Here is a 12,576-nt window from a genome sequence, read left to right on the forward strand (position 1 = left end):
TACTTTAAGGTTGTGGATTATGTCTTCAAATTTTGGAGGAACAGTTTTCCTCCAATTTGCTGCTAAAGAATTTTTAACCACCAATAGGATGTGGGCTATCATGAAAGTGGTTGAGAGATCCAAGTGTTCCATTCCTAAAAAAAGCAGCGCCATGCTAGGAGAAATAACTAGGTTCCTGCCTAAAAATGTATTTATGTGGGCAGAAACTTCGCTCCATAAGGTCTTTATTTTTGGGCAACCCCAAAATATGTGGTACAAATTCCCAACTTTCCCACATTCCCTCCAACACAAATTTGAGTTATCTTGGTTTATAAAGAAAAACCTCGATGGAGTATAATACCACCTCACCAATATTTTATAATATGATTCTTGTAACATCATCGAAATTGTTGAGGCCTGAGAAAATTTAAAAGCATCTTGCCATTGTTCTAATGAGGGGGAAATATTTAATTCAGACTCCCATCGTTTCATATAAACATTTTTCAGTATTTCTGAGTCTCCGTTAAAAATTGTATATATATTTTTTAAGTTCCATACACTTTTTTTCTCAATGTTTCCCAAAAAGAGAGTCAAAATATCTCAATTCAATGGTTTAGTTTGGAGGAATTTTTTAATGTAATCTTTTAAGATGGTGTAAAAAAAAAATTCTGATGAAGGAAGATTAAACTTTACTCTAATTTCGCTGAAGGTAAGAAAATCTCCATTATACAAATCTCCCATTTTTTTGATATTACACGTGGTCCAAATTTCTGGAATTGAGAATTTGTAGATAACTGAGATCAAAACTAGCGGAACATTATACAGTTGTCTCAATTTATTCCAATTTTTCCTCGGTCTTACGAAGCTTTTCCAGGCCAGAAGTATTGCCTGAAAAATAGGATGTGATGGTAACCTAGGCCGAGAACCAATAATGTTATTGTAAAAAGTATTACAGAGTAGGTTATTTTCACTTTGGCTTTCCTCTAAGACAACCCATGCGGGAGATACAATCTGTTTGAACAAATATCCGCTAGCCTTAATCAATGTGGCCTGGTAATACGCTGTGACGTTTGGAAGGCCCAAACCCCCGTTTTTCTTGCTCTTATATAAAACGCTCAACGCCACTCTTGGCTTTTTATTGTCCCAAATAAAGGAGTTTATTAAATTTTGAATTTTGGTTAGTTGGGTAGAGGGGATGCAAGTAGGGAGGGTTCTAAACAAATAGAGTATTTTAGGTAAAACAAAAGATTTGATTACCAAGACCTTCCCAAATAAGGATTGGTTAATACGTTTAAAATTTGCTAAGTCTTTGGTAATATTCTGTATTAGATTATTAAGGTTAATTGAAATAACTGATTCGATTTTATTTGTCAGTACCAGCCCCAAATAACCAACTTCTTCTGTGCAGGAAAACTTTGTAAGAGACTTCAGCTGTTCCACTTCCTGATCTTGTAAGTTAAAAAAAAAATCTTAGATTTTGATTGGTTCACTTTAAAATAGGATACATATGCAAACAGTTCTAAGTCTAAAACTAGTGCTCTAATGGAAATCTCTGGATCTAATAGTGTGAGCACTATATCGTCTGCAAACAGACCGATTTTAAATGATCGCTGTGAAATTTCAGGGCCGTGGATGTTTGGGTTGGATCTTATTTTTTGTGCAAAGGGTTCCATTGCTAGAACAAATAGTAGTGGTGAAAGTGGGCACCCCTGTCTTGTGCCATTCGATATTGGAAATTTCCTAGACAGATGGTTATTTGTGTAAATCTTTGCACAAGGATCTGAATATAAGGCAAAAATTGAGGACAAGAATTTATCATTGAATCCAAACTTCAAAAGCGTTCCTTTTAAATAACTCCAATCTAGCCTATCAAAGGCCTTTTCGGCATCCAACGTTACCAGTACTAAAGGATCTATAGAAAGTTTTGTAGCATTAATTATATTCAAAATCCTTCTGGTCCCATCAGATGCCTGACGACCTTCAACAAAGCCGATCTGATCGTCCTTAACCAGGGAGGGAAGAATCCTTTTAAGTCTTTCGGCCCAAATTTTAGAATATAGTTTAACGTCCCCGTTTATGAGAGATATTGGCCTGTAGCTTTGAACCTTATCAGGGTCTCCTTTCTCCTTCGGTATCATAACGATAGTAGCTTCTAGCATTTCTGCCGGAAAAGAGCCCTGACAAGAAGCCACATTGAATATCCTCTCCAATTGGGGAATCAAAATTTGATGAAAGGTTTTATAATATTCATTTATAAATCCATCGGGCCCCGGTGATTTCTTAATTTTAAGCTTATTAATTGCGACATGTATTTCTTCTGCGGAGATAGGTCTGTTAATATGATCCAATTCTAGGGAATCAATCTTGGGAAGAGCTAGCTTGTCTAAGAACATCTTTATTGAATTATCATTAGGTTGTGGTATATCCGACTCTAAAGGCAAATTGTATAGTCCCTGAAAAAAATCTGCAAACTCGTTCGCAATGTCTGAAGGATGAGTCCTGATCTCTCCCTTATCAGTTTTAATCTTATTTATTCTCCTGTTAATTCTTTCTTGTTTAAGTTTTTTCATCATAAAAGCGGTAGGTTTATTAACAGAAGAGTAAAAATTAAATTTTGAGTTTCTAATAACCGCGTCGTATTCGGATATAATTGCAGACCTCAGATATTGTCTCAAGGTCAAGAGTTCAGATTGGATATCTGGTGATGGGACTGAGAGATTATTTTGAAAATCTTCTTTTAATTTTATTTGGGACTGTAGGGTTATGATTCTTTGTCTATTAATTTTCTTGAATCTGGATGAAAGTTGGATCAAGCATCCCCGTAAAACCGCCTTATGGGCATTCCAAACGACAAATGGATCCATGTCAGCAAGATCATTATTTCTAAAATATTCAGAGATTGTATCTGAGATTATTGCTTCATACTCAGGAATCCTAAAAAGGGTAGAATTAGCTTTCCAAAGGAACGTATTTGTCGAGTGAGATCCCAAATTAAATTCCGCTACTACTGGGACATGATCTGAGATAGATTTCCCTAAAATGCTGATACTTCTAAACTTGGAAATGGCAAAGACATCTGTCAATATTAAGTCTATTCTTGCTGATGTGTTGTGTGTATCTGAATAATGTGTATATTCACGTGAGGTAGTATTTAAACAACGGTAGATGTCAAAAAGTTCGTTAGAAAGTAACCAATTACCGAGTGACGGCGCTTTGTGGCGAACTAAGGACGAAGAGTCCATTTTACTATCCGGGACTATATTGAAATCTCCAGCAAATATAAGCATTCCTTTCTTGACTGCATTGATTTTGTCCATTAATCTGTTCAAGTACGATAAGATCTTTTTATTTGGGGCATAAACATTAATTATTGTGCAAGGTTCATGGTTTAATTGACAGACGAGGATATGGTACCTCCCTTGCGTATCAACTATTTCTTGTATTAGTTCAAATTGGATATTATTTTTAATAAGCGTAATAACTCCTGCTTTCTTATTTTCTTTAAGGGATTGGAACACAAATGGAAACCTCTTATTTTGAAAATATGGATGATTATTTTTAGCAAATTTAACCTCCTGCAGACAAACGATGTCTGCTTTACTATGTTCAATTTCTTTCCAGAGCATATGTCTCTTATAGGGGATATTTAGACCCCTAACGTTAAATGAAAAAAACCTTAGTTTCATATTTCAAGAAGATTAAAGAATACTGTATATACAGACGAGACTCTTTCTAAACTTACAGAGAGAAGGACTAAGACCTTAAACACACAAAAAAAAAAAAAAAAAAAAAGCTACAATATGTATATACTAAATATATATAAACTACAAACATGAACTCAAATGAGTTCTCCTGGAGGAATCAAAGCAAGAAGGATTCTCACCTAGTTTGGGGAGAAAATAAAAAAGTGGTTAAACTCCCACTCAACCACCCATTATTCCTAATAATTTCTCTTATTTAAAGATCACAAACATTTTGGAAAACCTTAAACTCATATGTAAATTCAACCGATACCCTCCTGAAAAGACTGAACGAAGAGCATAGCTTCCTCCGGTGAGAAAAAGGGGATGGTCTTCCCCTTATACCAGACCAGAAGTTTAGCCGGGAAACCCCACCTATACGACAACCCAAGATCTTTTATGCTTGCGTTAACTTCTCTGAAAGACTTCCTGAAGTCCATGGTTGCTTTAGAGAAGTCTCCAAAAATTCTTATATTGGCGTAGGGATCTGGAAAGTTACCTTTATCCCTAATATAAGATAAGATTTTTTCTTTGGTTTCGTAATAGTGCATATGTAAGATAGTGTCCCTTGGCTTGTAAGTAGGCAGGCTCCTCGGACGAGGAATGCGGTGGATTCTATCGATCCTAAACTCAGAATTTGGTAGGTCGGGCAGAGCTTTTTTGAAAATGGCCTTTGCATAATTTGAGAGCTCATCTTGCATGACATTCTCTGGGATACCTCTTATTTTGAGGTTGCTCCTCCTGCTCCTATCCTCCAAATCCATTAATTTAGTTTTTAGTGTCTGCACTTCCGTTTTTAATTGAGAATTTTGTTTAAACAAGGTGTCTGTTTTATTCTCAACTACCAAAATCCTATTCTCGCTCTTTTCTAATCTTTGGGAGAAATTTTTACTTATTTCGTTTAGTGTCTTGTTCTGAGATTCGAAGCCTAGAGCAATAGATTCATTAAACATTTTACAGAATCTAGCCATAAAACCCTCCGTCACTCCCTTCTCAGAAGCCAAGAGTTCATCCGGATCAATAGGGGCGAACCCTTGTCTTGGAGCATGTGGGGATGAAGAACGCTCTTTTTTAGAAGGTTGTCTATTAGGGCTGCTATCAGGCGAAGAGTAATCTGAGTTATCCTCAGATTCAGCTGTGATTGATTTCTTATCAGCGTCTCTTGAATTAGGGCCTTTCCTTTTAACAGACTTAGATGTGTCCATTACTTCAGAGTCGGTCTGCTTTTGCATAAGGGGATTATGGGGATCAGAAACTGAGCCCTTGCCCTCTACCTCTAATTGAGAAGGTTTATATGAAGATGTCGCAGATGTCCGACTAGCCTGCGTATCCCTCTTCAATGGGGACCTTGATTTGATGGGACTTAGCAGATTAGGGGAATCCTCAGAGGGCTTATTGTGCAGCCTATTTGGGGGATGTTTCCCCTTTAGATTTTTATTTGAGGATTCATTAACCTTAAAAAGTGGTTTAAATTTAGTCCCCCACCCTCCATCTTGACAATTAAATTAGCTTAGGATGTAGGGTGTCAATTTCACTTATATTAAATAATTATTATATAAATATTTTAACTCCGTCTTAGATACAATTTATCTATAAAATAAGTATAAACTATAAGAATATAAACAGTGAACATCAAAGATTCACCCTTTGTAATATCAGCCCCAAAGTAGATTAAAAACAATTCAAGATATGCGTATCAACACCTTTAAACCGCTATTGTAACTATATCTTGTCTTGCCAGAAATGTATTATTATAATCTACCCAAGCCTCCCCAACCAGGGTACCCACAGATCTAAATACGCAGGTTTACACAACTATTTAAAAAAAAAGCTGCAATGAATCTAAGTTCCTGGCCCCAGATGTCAATCAAGCTCCTGCTTTCCCCTGCACCGCCAATGATTTTATACAGGGAAATCTCCAATTCTTTTAATTACCAGCGTGCCCGGTATCCAGCCACTCGGTGGGACCTCCCGAATCCTAAAGAAAAGGGTCCTCAAAGAAAACTGTATATATGAAGACGCAGAGTCCCAAAAACTGCGGCGGATCTGAACACCCGACTGCAGCTGACAGCTGTGTTCCTGCTCCGGCTCCTGCTTCTTGATCCCACCAAGGATTACCTTATATCTCCCCGGATCCTTGTTGGAGCTCGGCGATCCTGGTCTTCAATTATCCAGGGGGGTCCCCTGGATCTTACTGAACCGGTCTTCTATTAATCCGGCTCTGCAAGGGTGCGCGGCAATCAGAAAACCGCGGCGGGTAAGAATTTCGGCAGCCACTGTCACCCCCACAAAGCTCCACGTCCAGGAATCCCCTCCTGCCTCTCACCAATATTTAGTAATAGGGTGCCGATCTGCCCCTCGGTCTCCGCGAGCTCCCACCTTCTGCCTCAGTCCTCCTCAAAGCTGTGGCTCCACCGGCTCCTGTAGTTCTCCTCACCGCCGAGGATTTCAGCGAAGAACTCCCTCAATTCTTGTCCAATCCAGGCGTGCCCGGTCTTATTCTCTTCAGGGGGGGCTCCTGAGTCATGACAAACAGGCTGCCCCTTGATCCAGAATGGTAGGTAGTTGCAGCAGGCCAAAAACTCCGGCGTGTCTACAGCCGCGGGCCTCGGTATGCAGCGGCTGTCAATCAAGTCCCTGCTCCTGCAACTCTCCTCACTGCCAAGGATTTTTGCTAAGAACTCCCCCAATTCTTCTGAGATCTTGGCGTGCCTGGTCTTATTCTTTTCAGGGGGAGCTCCTGGATCTTGACAAGCAGGCTCCCTCGTGATCCAAAGCCGCAGTCAGCCGCAGCAGCCCAAAAACCGCTGAGAATTTTCTCCAAAAGTAAAGTAGTTGCAAACTCATGCTTTTAGAGACTTATTTGGGCTCATGAGAGGAGTAGAAAAACATCAAAAATTTCAGTCCTGCATGATTCTACCAAGAAATGTGTGTTCATTCAAACCGCTGGTTTTTGATAGTTTGGGCCCTATTGAATAATGAATGTTTTGAATTTTCTCCAAAAGTAAAGTAGTTGCAAACTCATCCTTTTAGAAACTTGTTTGGGCTGTTGAGAGGAGTAAAAAACCATCAAAAATTTCAATCCTGCATGATTTTACCAAGAAATGTGATTCTTCATTCAAAACCTGATTTTTGCTATTGGGCTCTATTGAATAATGAATGTTTTGAATTTTCTCCAAAAGTAAAGTAGTTGCAAACTCATGCTTTTAGAGACTTGTTTGGGCTCATGAGAGGAGTAGAAAAACATCAAAAATTTCAGTCCTGCATGATTCTACCAAGAAATGTGTGTTCATTGAAACCGCTGTTTTTTGATAGTTTGGGCCCTATTGAATAATGAATGTTTTGAATTTTCTCCAAAAGTAAAGTAGTTACAAACTCATCCTTTTAGAAACTTGTTTGGGCTGTTGAGAGGAGTAAAAAACCATCAAAAATTTCAATCCTGCATGATTCTACCAAGAAATGTGATTCTTCATTCAAAACCTGATTTTTGCTATTGGGCTCTATTGAATAATGAATGTTTTGAATTTTCTCCAAAAGTAAAGTAGTTGCAAACTCATGCTTTTAGAGACTTGTTTGGGCTCATGAGAGGAGTAGAAAAACATCAAAAATTTCAGTCCTGCATGATTCTACCAAGAAATGTGTGTTCATTGAAACCGCTGGTTTTTGATAGTTTGGGCCCTATTGAATAATGAATGTTTTGAATTTTCTCCAAAAGTAAAGTAGTTGCAAACTCATCCTTTTAGAAACTTGTTTGGGCTGTTGAGAGGAGTAAAAAACCATCAAAAATTTCAATCCTGCATGATTCTACCAAGAAATGTGATTCTTCATTCAAAACCTGATTTTTGCTATTGGGCTCTATTGAATAATGAATGTTTTGAATTTTCTCCAAAAGTAAAGTAGTTGCAAACTCATGCTTTTAGAGACTTGTTTGGGCTCATGAGAGGAGTAGAAAAACATCAAAAATTTCAGTCCTGCATGATTCTACCAAGAAATGTGTGTTCATTGAAACCGCTGGTTTTTGATAGTTTGGGCCCTATTGAATAATGAATGTTTTGAATTTTCTCCAAAAGTAAAGTAGTTGCAAACTCATCCTTTTAGAAACTTGTTTGGGCTGTTGAGAGGAGTAAAAAACCATCAAAAATTTCAATCCTGCATGATTCTACCAAGAAATGTGATTCTTCATTCAAAACGCTGGTTTTTGCTATTGGGCTCTTTTGAGTAATGAATGTTTTGAATTTTCTCCAAAAGTAAAGTAGTTGCAAACTCATGCTTTTAGAGACTTGTTTGGGCTCATGAGAGGAGTAGAAAAACATCAAAAATTTCAGTCCTGCATGATTCTACCAAGAAATGTGTGTTCATTCAAACTGCTGGTTTTTGATAGTTTGGGCCCTATTGAATAATGAATGTTTTGAATTTTCTCCAAAAGTAAAGTAGTTGCAAACTCATCCTTTTAGAAACTTGTTTGGGCTGTTGAGAGGAGTAAAAAACCATCAAAAATTTCAATCCTGCATGATTCTACCAAGAAATGTGATTCTTCATTCAAAACGCTGGTTTTTACTATTGGGCTCTATTGAATAATGAATGTTTTGAATTTTCTCCAAAAGTAAAGTAGTTGCAAACTCATCCTTTTAGAGACTTGTTTGGGCTCATGAGAGGAGTAGAAAAACATCAAAAATTTCAGTCCTGCATGATTCTACCAAGAAATGTGTGCTCATTGAAACCGCTGGTTTTTGATAGTTTGGGCCCTATTGAATAATGAATGTTTTGAATTTTCTCCAAAAGTAAAGTAGTTGCAAACTCATCCTTTTAGAAACTTGTTTGGGCTGTTGAGAGAAGTAAAAAACCATCAAAAATTTCAATCCTGCATGATTCTACCAAGAAATGTGATTCTTCATTCAAAACCTGATTTTTGCTATTGGGCTCTATTGAATAATGAATGTTTTGAATTTTCTCCAAAAGTAAAGCAGTTGCAAACTCATCCTTTTAGAAACTTGTTTGGGCTGTTGAGAGGAGTAAAAAACCATCAAAAATTTCAATCCTGCATGATTCTACCAAGAAATGTGATTCTTCATTCAAAACCTGATTTTTGCTATTGGGCTCTATTGAATAATGAATGTTTTGAATTTTCTCCAAAAGTAAAGTAGTTGCAAACTCATGCTTTTAGAGACTTGTTTGGGCTCATGAGAGGAGTAGAAAAACATCAAAAATTTCAGTCCTGCATGATTCTACCAAGAAATGTGTGTTCATTGAAACCGCTGGTTTTTGATAGTTTGGGCCCTATTGAATAATGAATGTTTTGAATTTTCTCCAAAAGTAAAGTAGTTGCAAACTCATCCTTTTAGAAACTTGTTTGGGCTGTTGAGAGGAGTAAAAAACCATCAAAAATTTCAATCCTGCATGATTTTACCAAGAAATGTGATTCTTCATTCAAAACCTGATTTTTGCTATTGGGCTCTATTGAATAATGAATGTTTTGAATTTTCTCCAAAAGTAAAGTAGTTGCAAACTCATCCTTTTAGAAACTTGTTTGGGCTGTTGAGAAGAGTAAAAAACCATCAAAAATTTCAATCCTGCATGATTCTACCAAGAAATGTGATTCTTCATTCAAAACCTGATTTTTGCTATTGGGCTCTATTGAATAATGAATGTTTTGAATTTTCTCGAAAAGTAAAGTAGTTGCAAACTCATGCTTTTAGAGACTTGTTTGGGCTCATGAGAGGAGTAGAAAAACATCAAAAATTTCAGTCCTGCATGATTCTACCAAGAAATGTGTGCTCATTGAAACCGCTGGTTTTTGATAGTTTGGGCCCTATTGAATAATGAATGTTTTGAATTTTCTCCAAAAGTAAAGTAGTTGCAAACTCATCCTTTTAGAAACTTGTTTGGGCTGTTGAGAGGAGTAAAAAACCATCAAAAATTTCAATCCTGCATGATTCTACCAAGAAATGTGATTCTTCATTCAAAACCTGATTTTTGCTATTGGGCTCTATTGAATAATGAATGTTTTGAATTTTCTCCAAAAGTAAAGCAGTTGCAAACTCATCCTTTTAGAAACTTGTTTGGGCTGTTGAGAGGAGTAAAAAACCATCAAAAATTTCAATCCTGCATGATTTTACCAAGAAATATGATTCTTCATTCAAAACCTGATTTTTGCTATTGGGCTCTATTGAATAATGAATGTTTTGAATTTTCTCCAAAAGTAAAGTAGTTGCAAACTCATGCTTTTAGAGACTTGTTTGGGCTCATGAGAGGAGTAGAAAAACATCAAAAATTTCAGTCCTGCATGATTCTACCAAGAAATGTGTGTTCATTGAAACCGCTGGTTTTTGATAGTTTGGGCCCTATTGAATAATGAATGTTTTGAATTTAATCCAAAAGAAAAGTAGTTGCAAACTCATCCTTTTAGAAACTTGTTTGGGCTGTTGAGAGGAGTAAAAACCATCAAAAATTTCAATCCTGCATGATTCTACCAAGAAATGTGATTCTTCATTCAAAACGCTGGTTTTTGCTATTGGGCTCTTTTGAGTAATGAATGTTTTGAATTTTCTCCAAAAGTAAAGTAGTTGCAAACTCATGCTTTTAGAGACTTGTTTGGGCTCATGAGAGGAGTAGAAAAACATCAAAAATTTCAGTCCTGCATGATTCTACCAAGAAATGTGTGTTCATTCAAACCGCTGGTTTTTGATAGTTTGGGCCCTATTGAATAATGAATGTTTTGAATTTTCTCCAAAAGTAAAGTAGTTGCAAACTCATCCTTTTAGAAACTTGTTTGGGCTGTTGAGAGGAGTAAAAAACCATCAAAAATTTCAATCCTGCATGATTCTACCAAGAAAGGTGTTTCTTCATTCAAAACGCTGGTTTTTGCTATTGGGCTCTATTGAATAATGAATGTTTTGAATTTTCTCCAAAAGTAAAGTAGTTGCAAACTCATCCTTTTAGAGAATTGTTTGGGCTCATGAGAGGAGTAGAAAAACATCAAAAATTTCAGTCCTGCACGATTCTACCATGAAATGTGTGTTCATTCAAACCGCTGGTTTTTGATATTTTGGGCCCTATTGAATAGTGAATGTTTTGAATTTTCTCCAAAAGTAAAGTAGTTGCTAACTCATCCTTTTAGAAACTTGTTTGGGCTGTTGAGAGGAGTAAAAAAACATCAAAAATTTCAATCCTGCATGATTTTACCAAGAAATGTGATTCTTCATTCAAAACCTGATTTTTGCTATTGGGCTCTATTGAATAATGAATGTTTTGAATTTTCTCCAAAAGTAAAGTAGTTGCAAACTCATGCTTTTAGAGACTTGTTTGGGCTCATGAGAGGAGTAGAAAAACATCAAAAATTTCGGTCCTGCATGATTCTACCAAGAAATGTGTGTTCATTGAAACCGCTGGTTTTTGATAGTTTGGGCCCTATTGAATAATGAATGTTTTGAATTTTCTCCAAAAGTAAAGTAGTTGCAAACTCATCCTTTTAGAAACTTGTTTGGGCTGTTGAGAGGAGTAAAAAACCATCAAAAATTTCAATCCTGCATGATTTTACCAAGAAATGTGATTCTTCATTCAAAACCTGATTTTTGCTATTGGGCTCTATTGAATAGTGAATGTTTTGAATTTTCTCCAAAAGTAAAGTAGTTGCAAACTCATGCTTTTAGAGACTTGTTTGGGCTCATGAGAGGAGTAGAAAAACATCAAAAATTTCAGTCCTGCATGATTCTACCAAGAAATGTGTGTTCATTGAAACCGCTGGTTTTTGATAGTTTGGGCCCTATTGAATAATGAATGTTTTGAATTTTCTCCAAAAGTAAAGTAGTTGCAAACTCATCCTTTTAGAAACTTGTTTGGGCTGTTGAGAGGAGTAAAAAACCATCAAAAATTTCAATCCTGCATGATTTTACCAAGAAATGTGATTCTTCATTCAAAACCTGATTTTTGCTATTGGGCTCTATTGAATAATGAATGTTTTGAATTTTCTCCAAAAGTAAAGTAGTTGCAAACTCATGCCTTTAGAGACTTGTTTGGGCTCATGAGAGGAGTAGAAAAACATCAAAAATTTCGGTCCTGCATGATTCTACCAAGAAATGTGTGTTCATTGAAACCGCTGGTTTTTGATAGTTTGGGCCCTATTGAATAATGAATGTTTTGAATTTTCTCCAAAAGTAAAGTAGTTGCAAACTCATCCTTTTAGAAACTTGTTTGGGCTGTTGAGAGGAGTAAAAAACCATCAAAAATTTCAATCCTGCATGATTCTACCAAGAAATGTGATTCTTCATTCAAAACCTGATTTTTGATATTGGGCTCTATTGAATAATGAATGTTTTGAATTTTCTCCAAAAGTAAAGTAGTTGCAAACTCATGCTTTTAGAGACTTGTTTGGGCTCATGAGAGGAGTAGAAAAACATCAAAAATTTCAGTCCTGCATGATTCTACCAAGAAATGTGTGTTCATTGAAACCGCTGGTTTTTGATAGTTTGGGCCCTATTGAATAATGAATGTTTTGAATTTTCTCCAAAAGTAAAGTAGTTGCAAACTCATCCTTTTAGAAACTTGTTTGGGCTGTTGAGTGGAGTAAAAACCATCAAAAATTTCAATCCTGCTTGATTCTACCAAGAAATGTGATTCTTCATTCAAAACGATGGTTTTTGCTATTGGGCTCTTTTGAGTAATGAATGTTTTGAATTTTCTCCAAAAGTAAAGTAGTTGCAAACTCATGCTTTTAGAGACTTGTTTGGGCTCATGAGAGGAGTAGAAAAACATCAAAAATTTCAGTCCTGCATGATTCTACCAAGAAATGTGTGTTCATTCAAACCGCTGGTTTTTGATAGTTTGGGCCCTATTGAATAATGAATGTTTTGAATTTTCT

Source organism: Dendrobates tinctorius, unplaced genomic scaffold (genome assembly GCF_039654945.1).
Source record: "Dendrobates tinctorius isolate UK_male_01 unplaced genomic scaffold, ASM3965494v1 ptg000012l, whole genome shotgun sequence".
Classification (NCBI taxonomy): domain Eukaryota; kingdom Metazoa; phylum Chordata; class Amphibia; order Anura; family Dendrobatidae; genus Dendrobates; species Dendrobates tinctorius.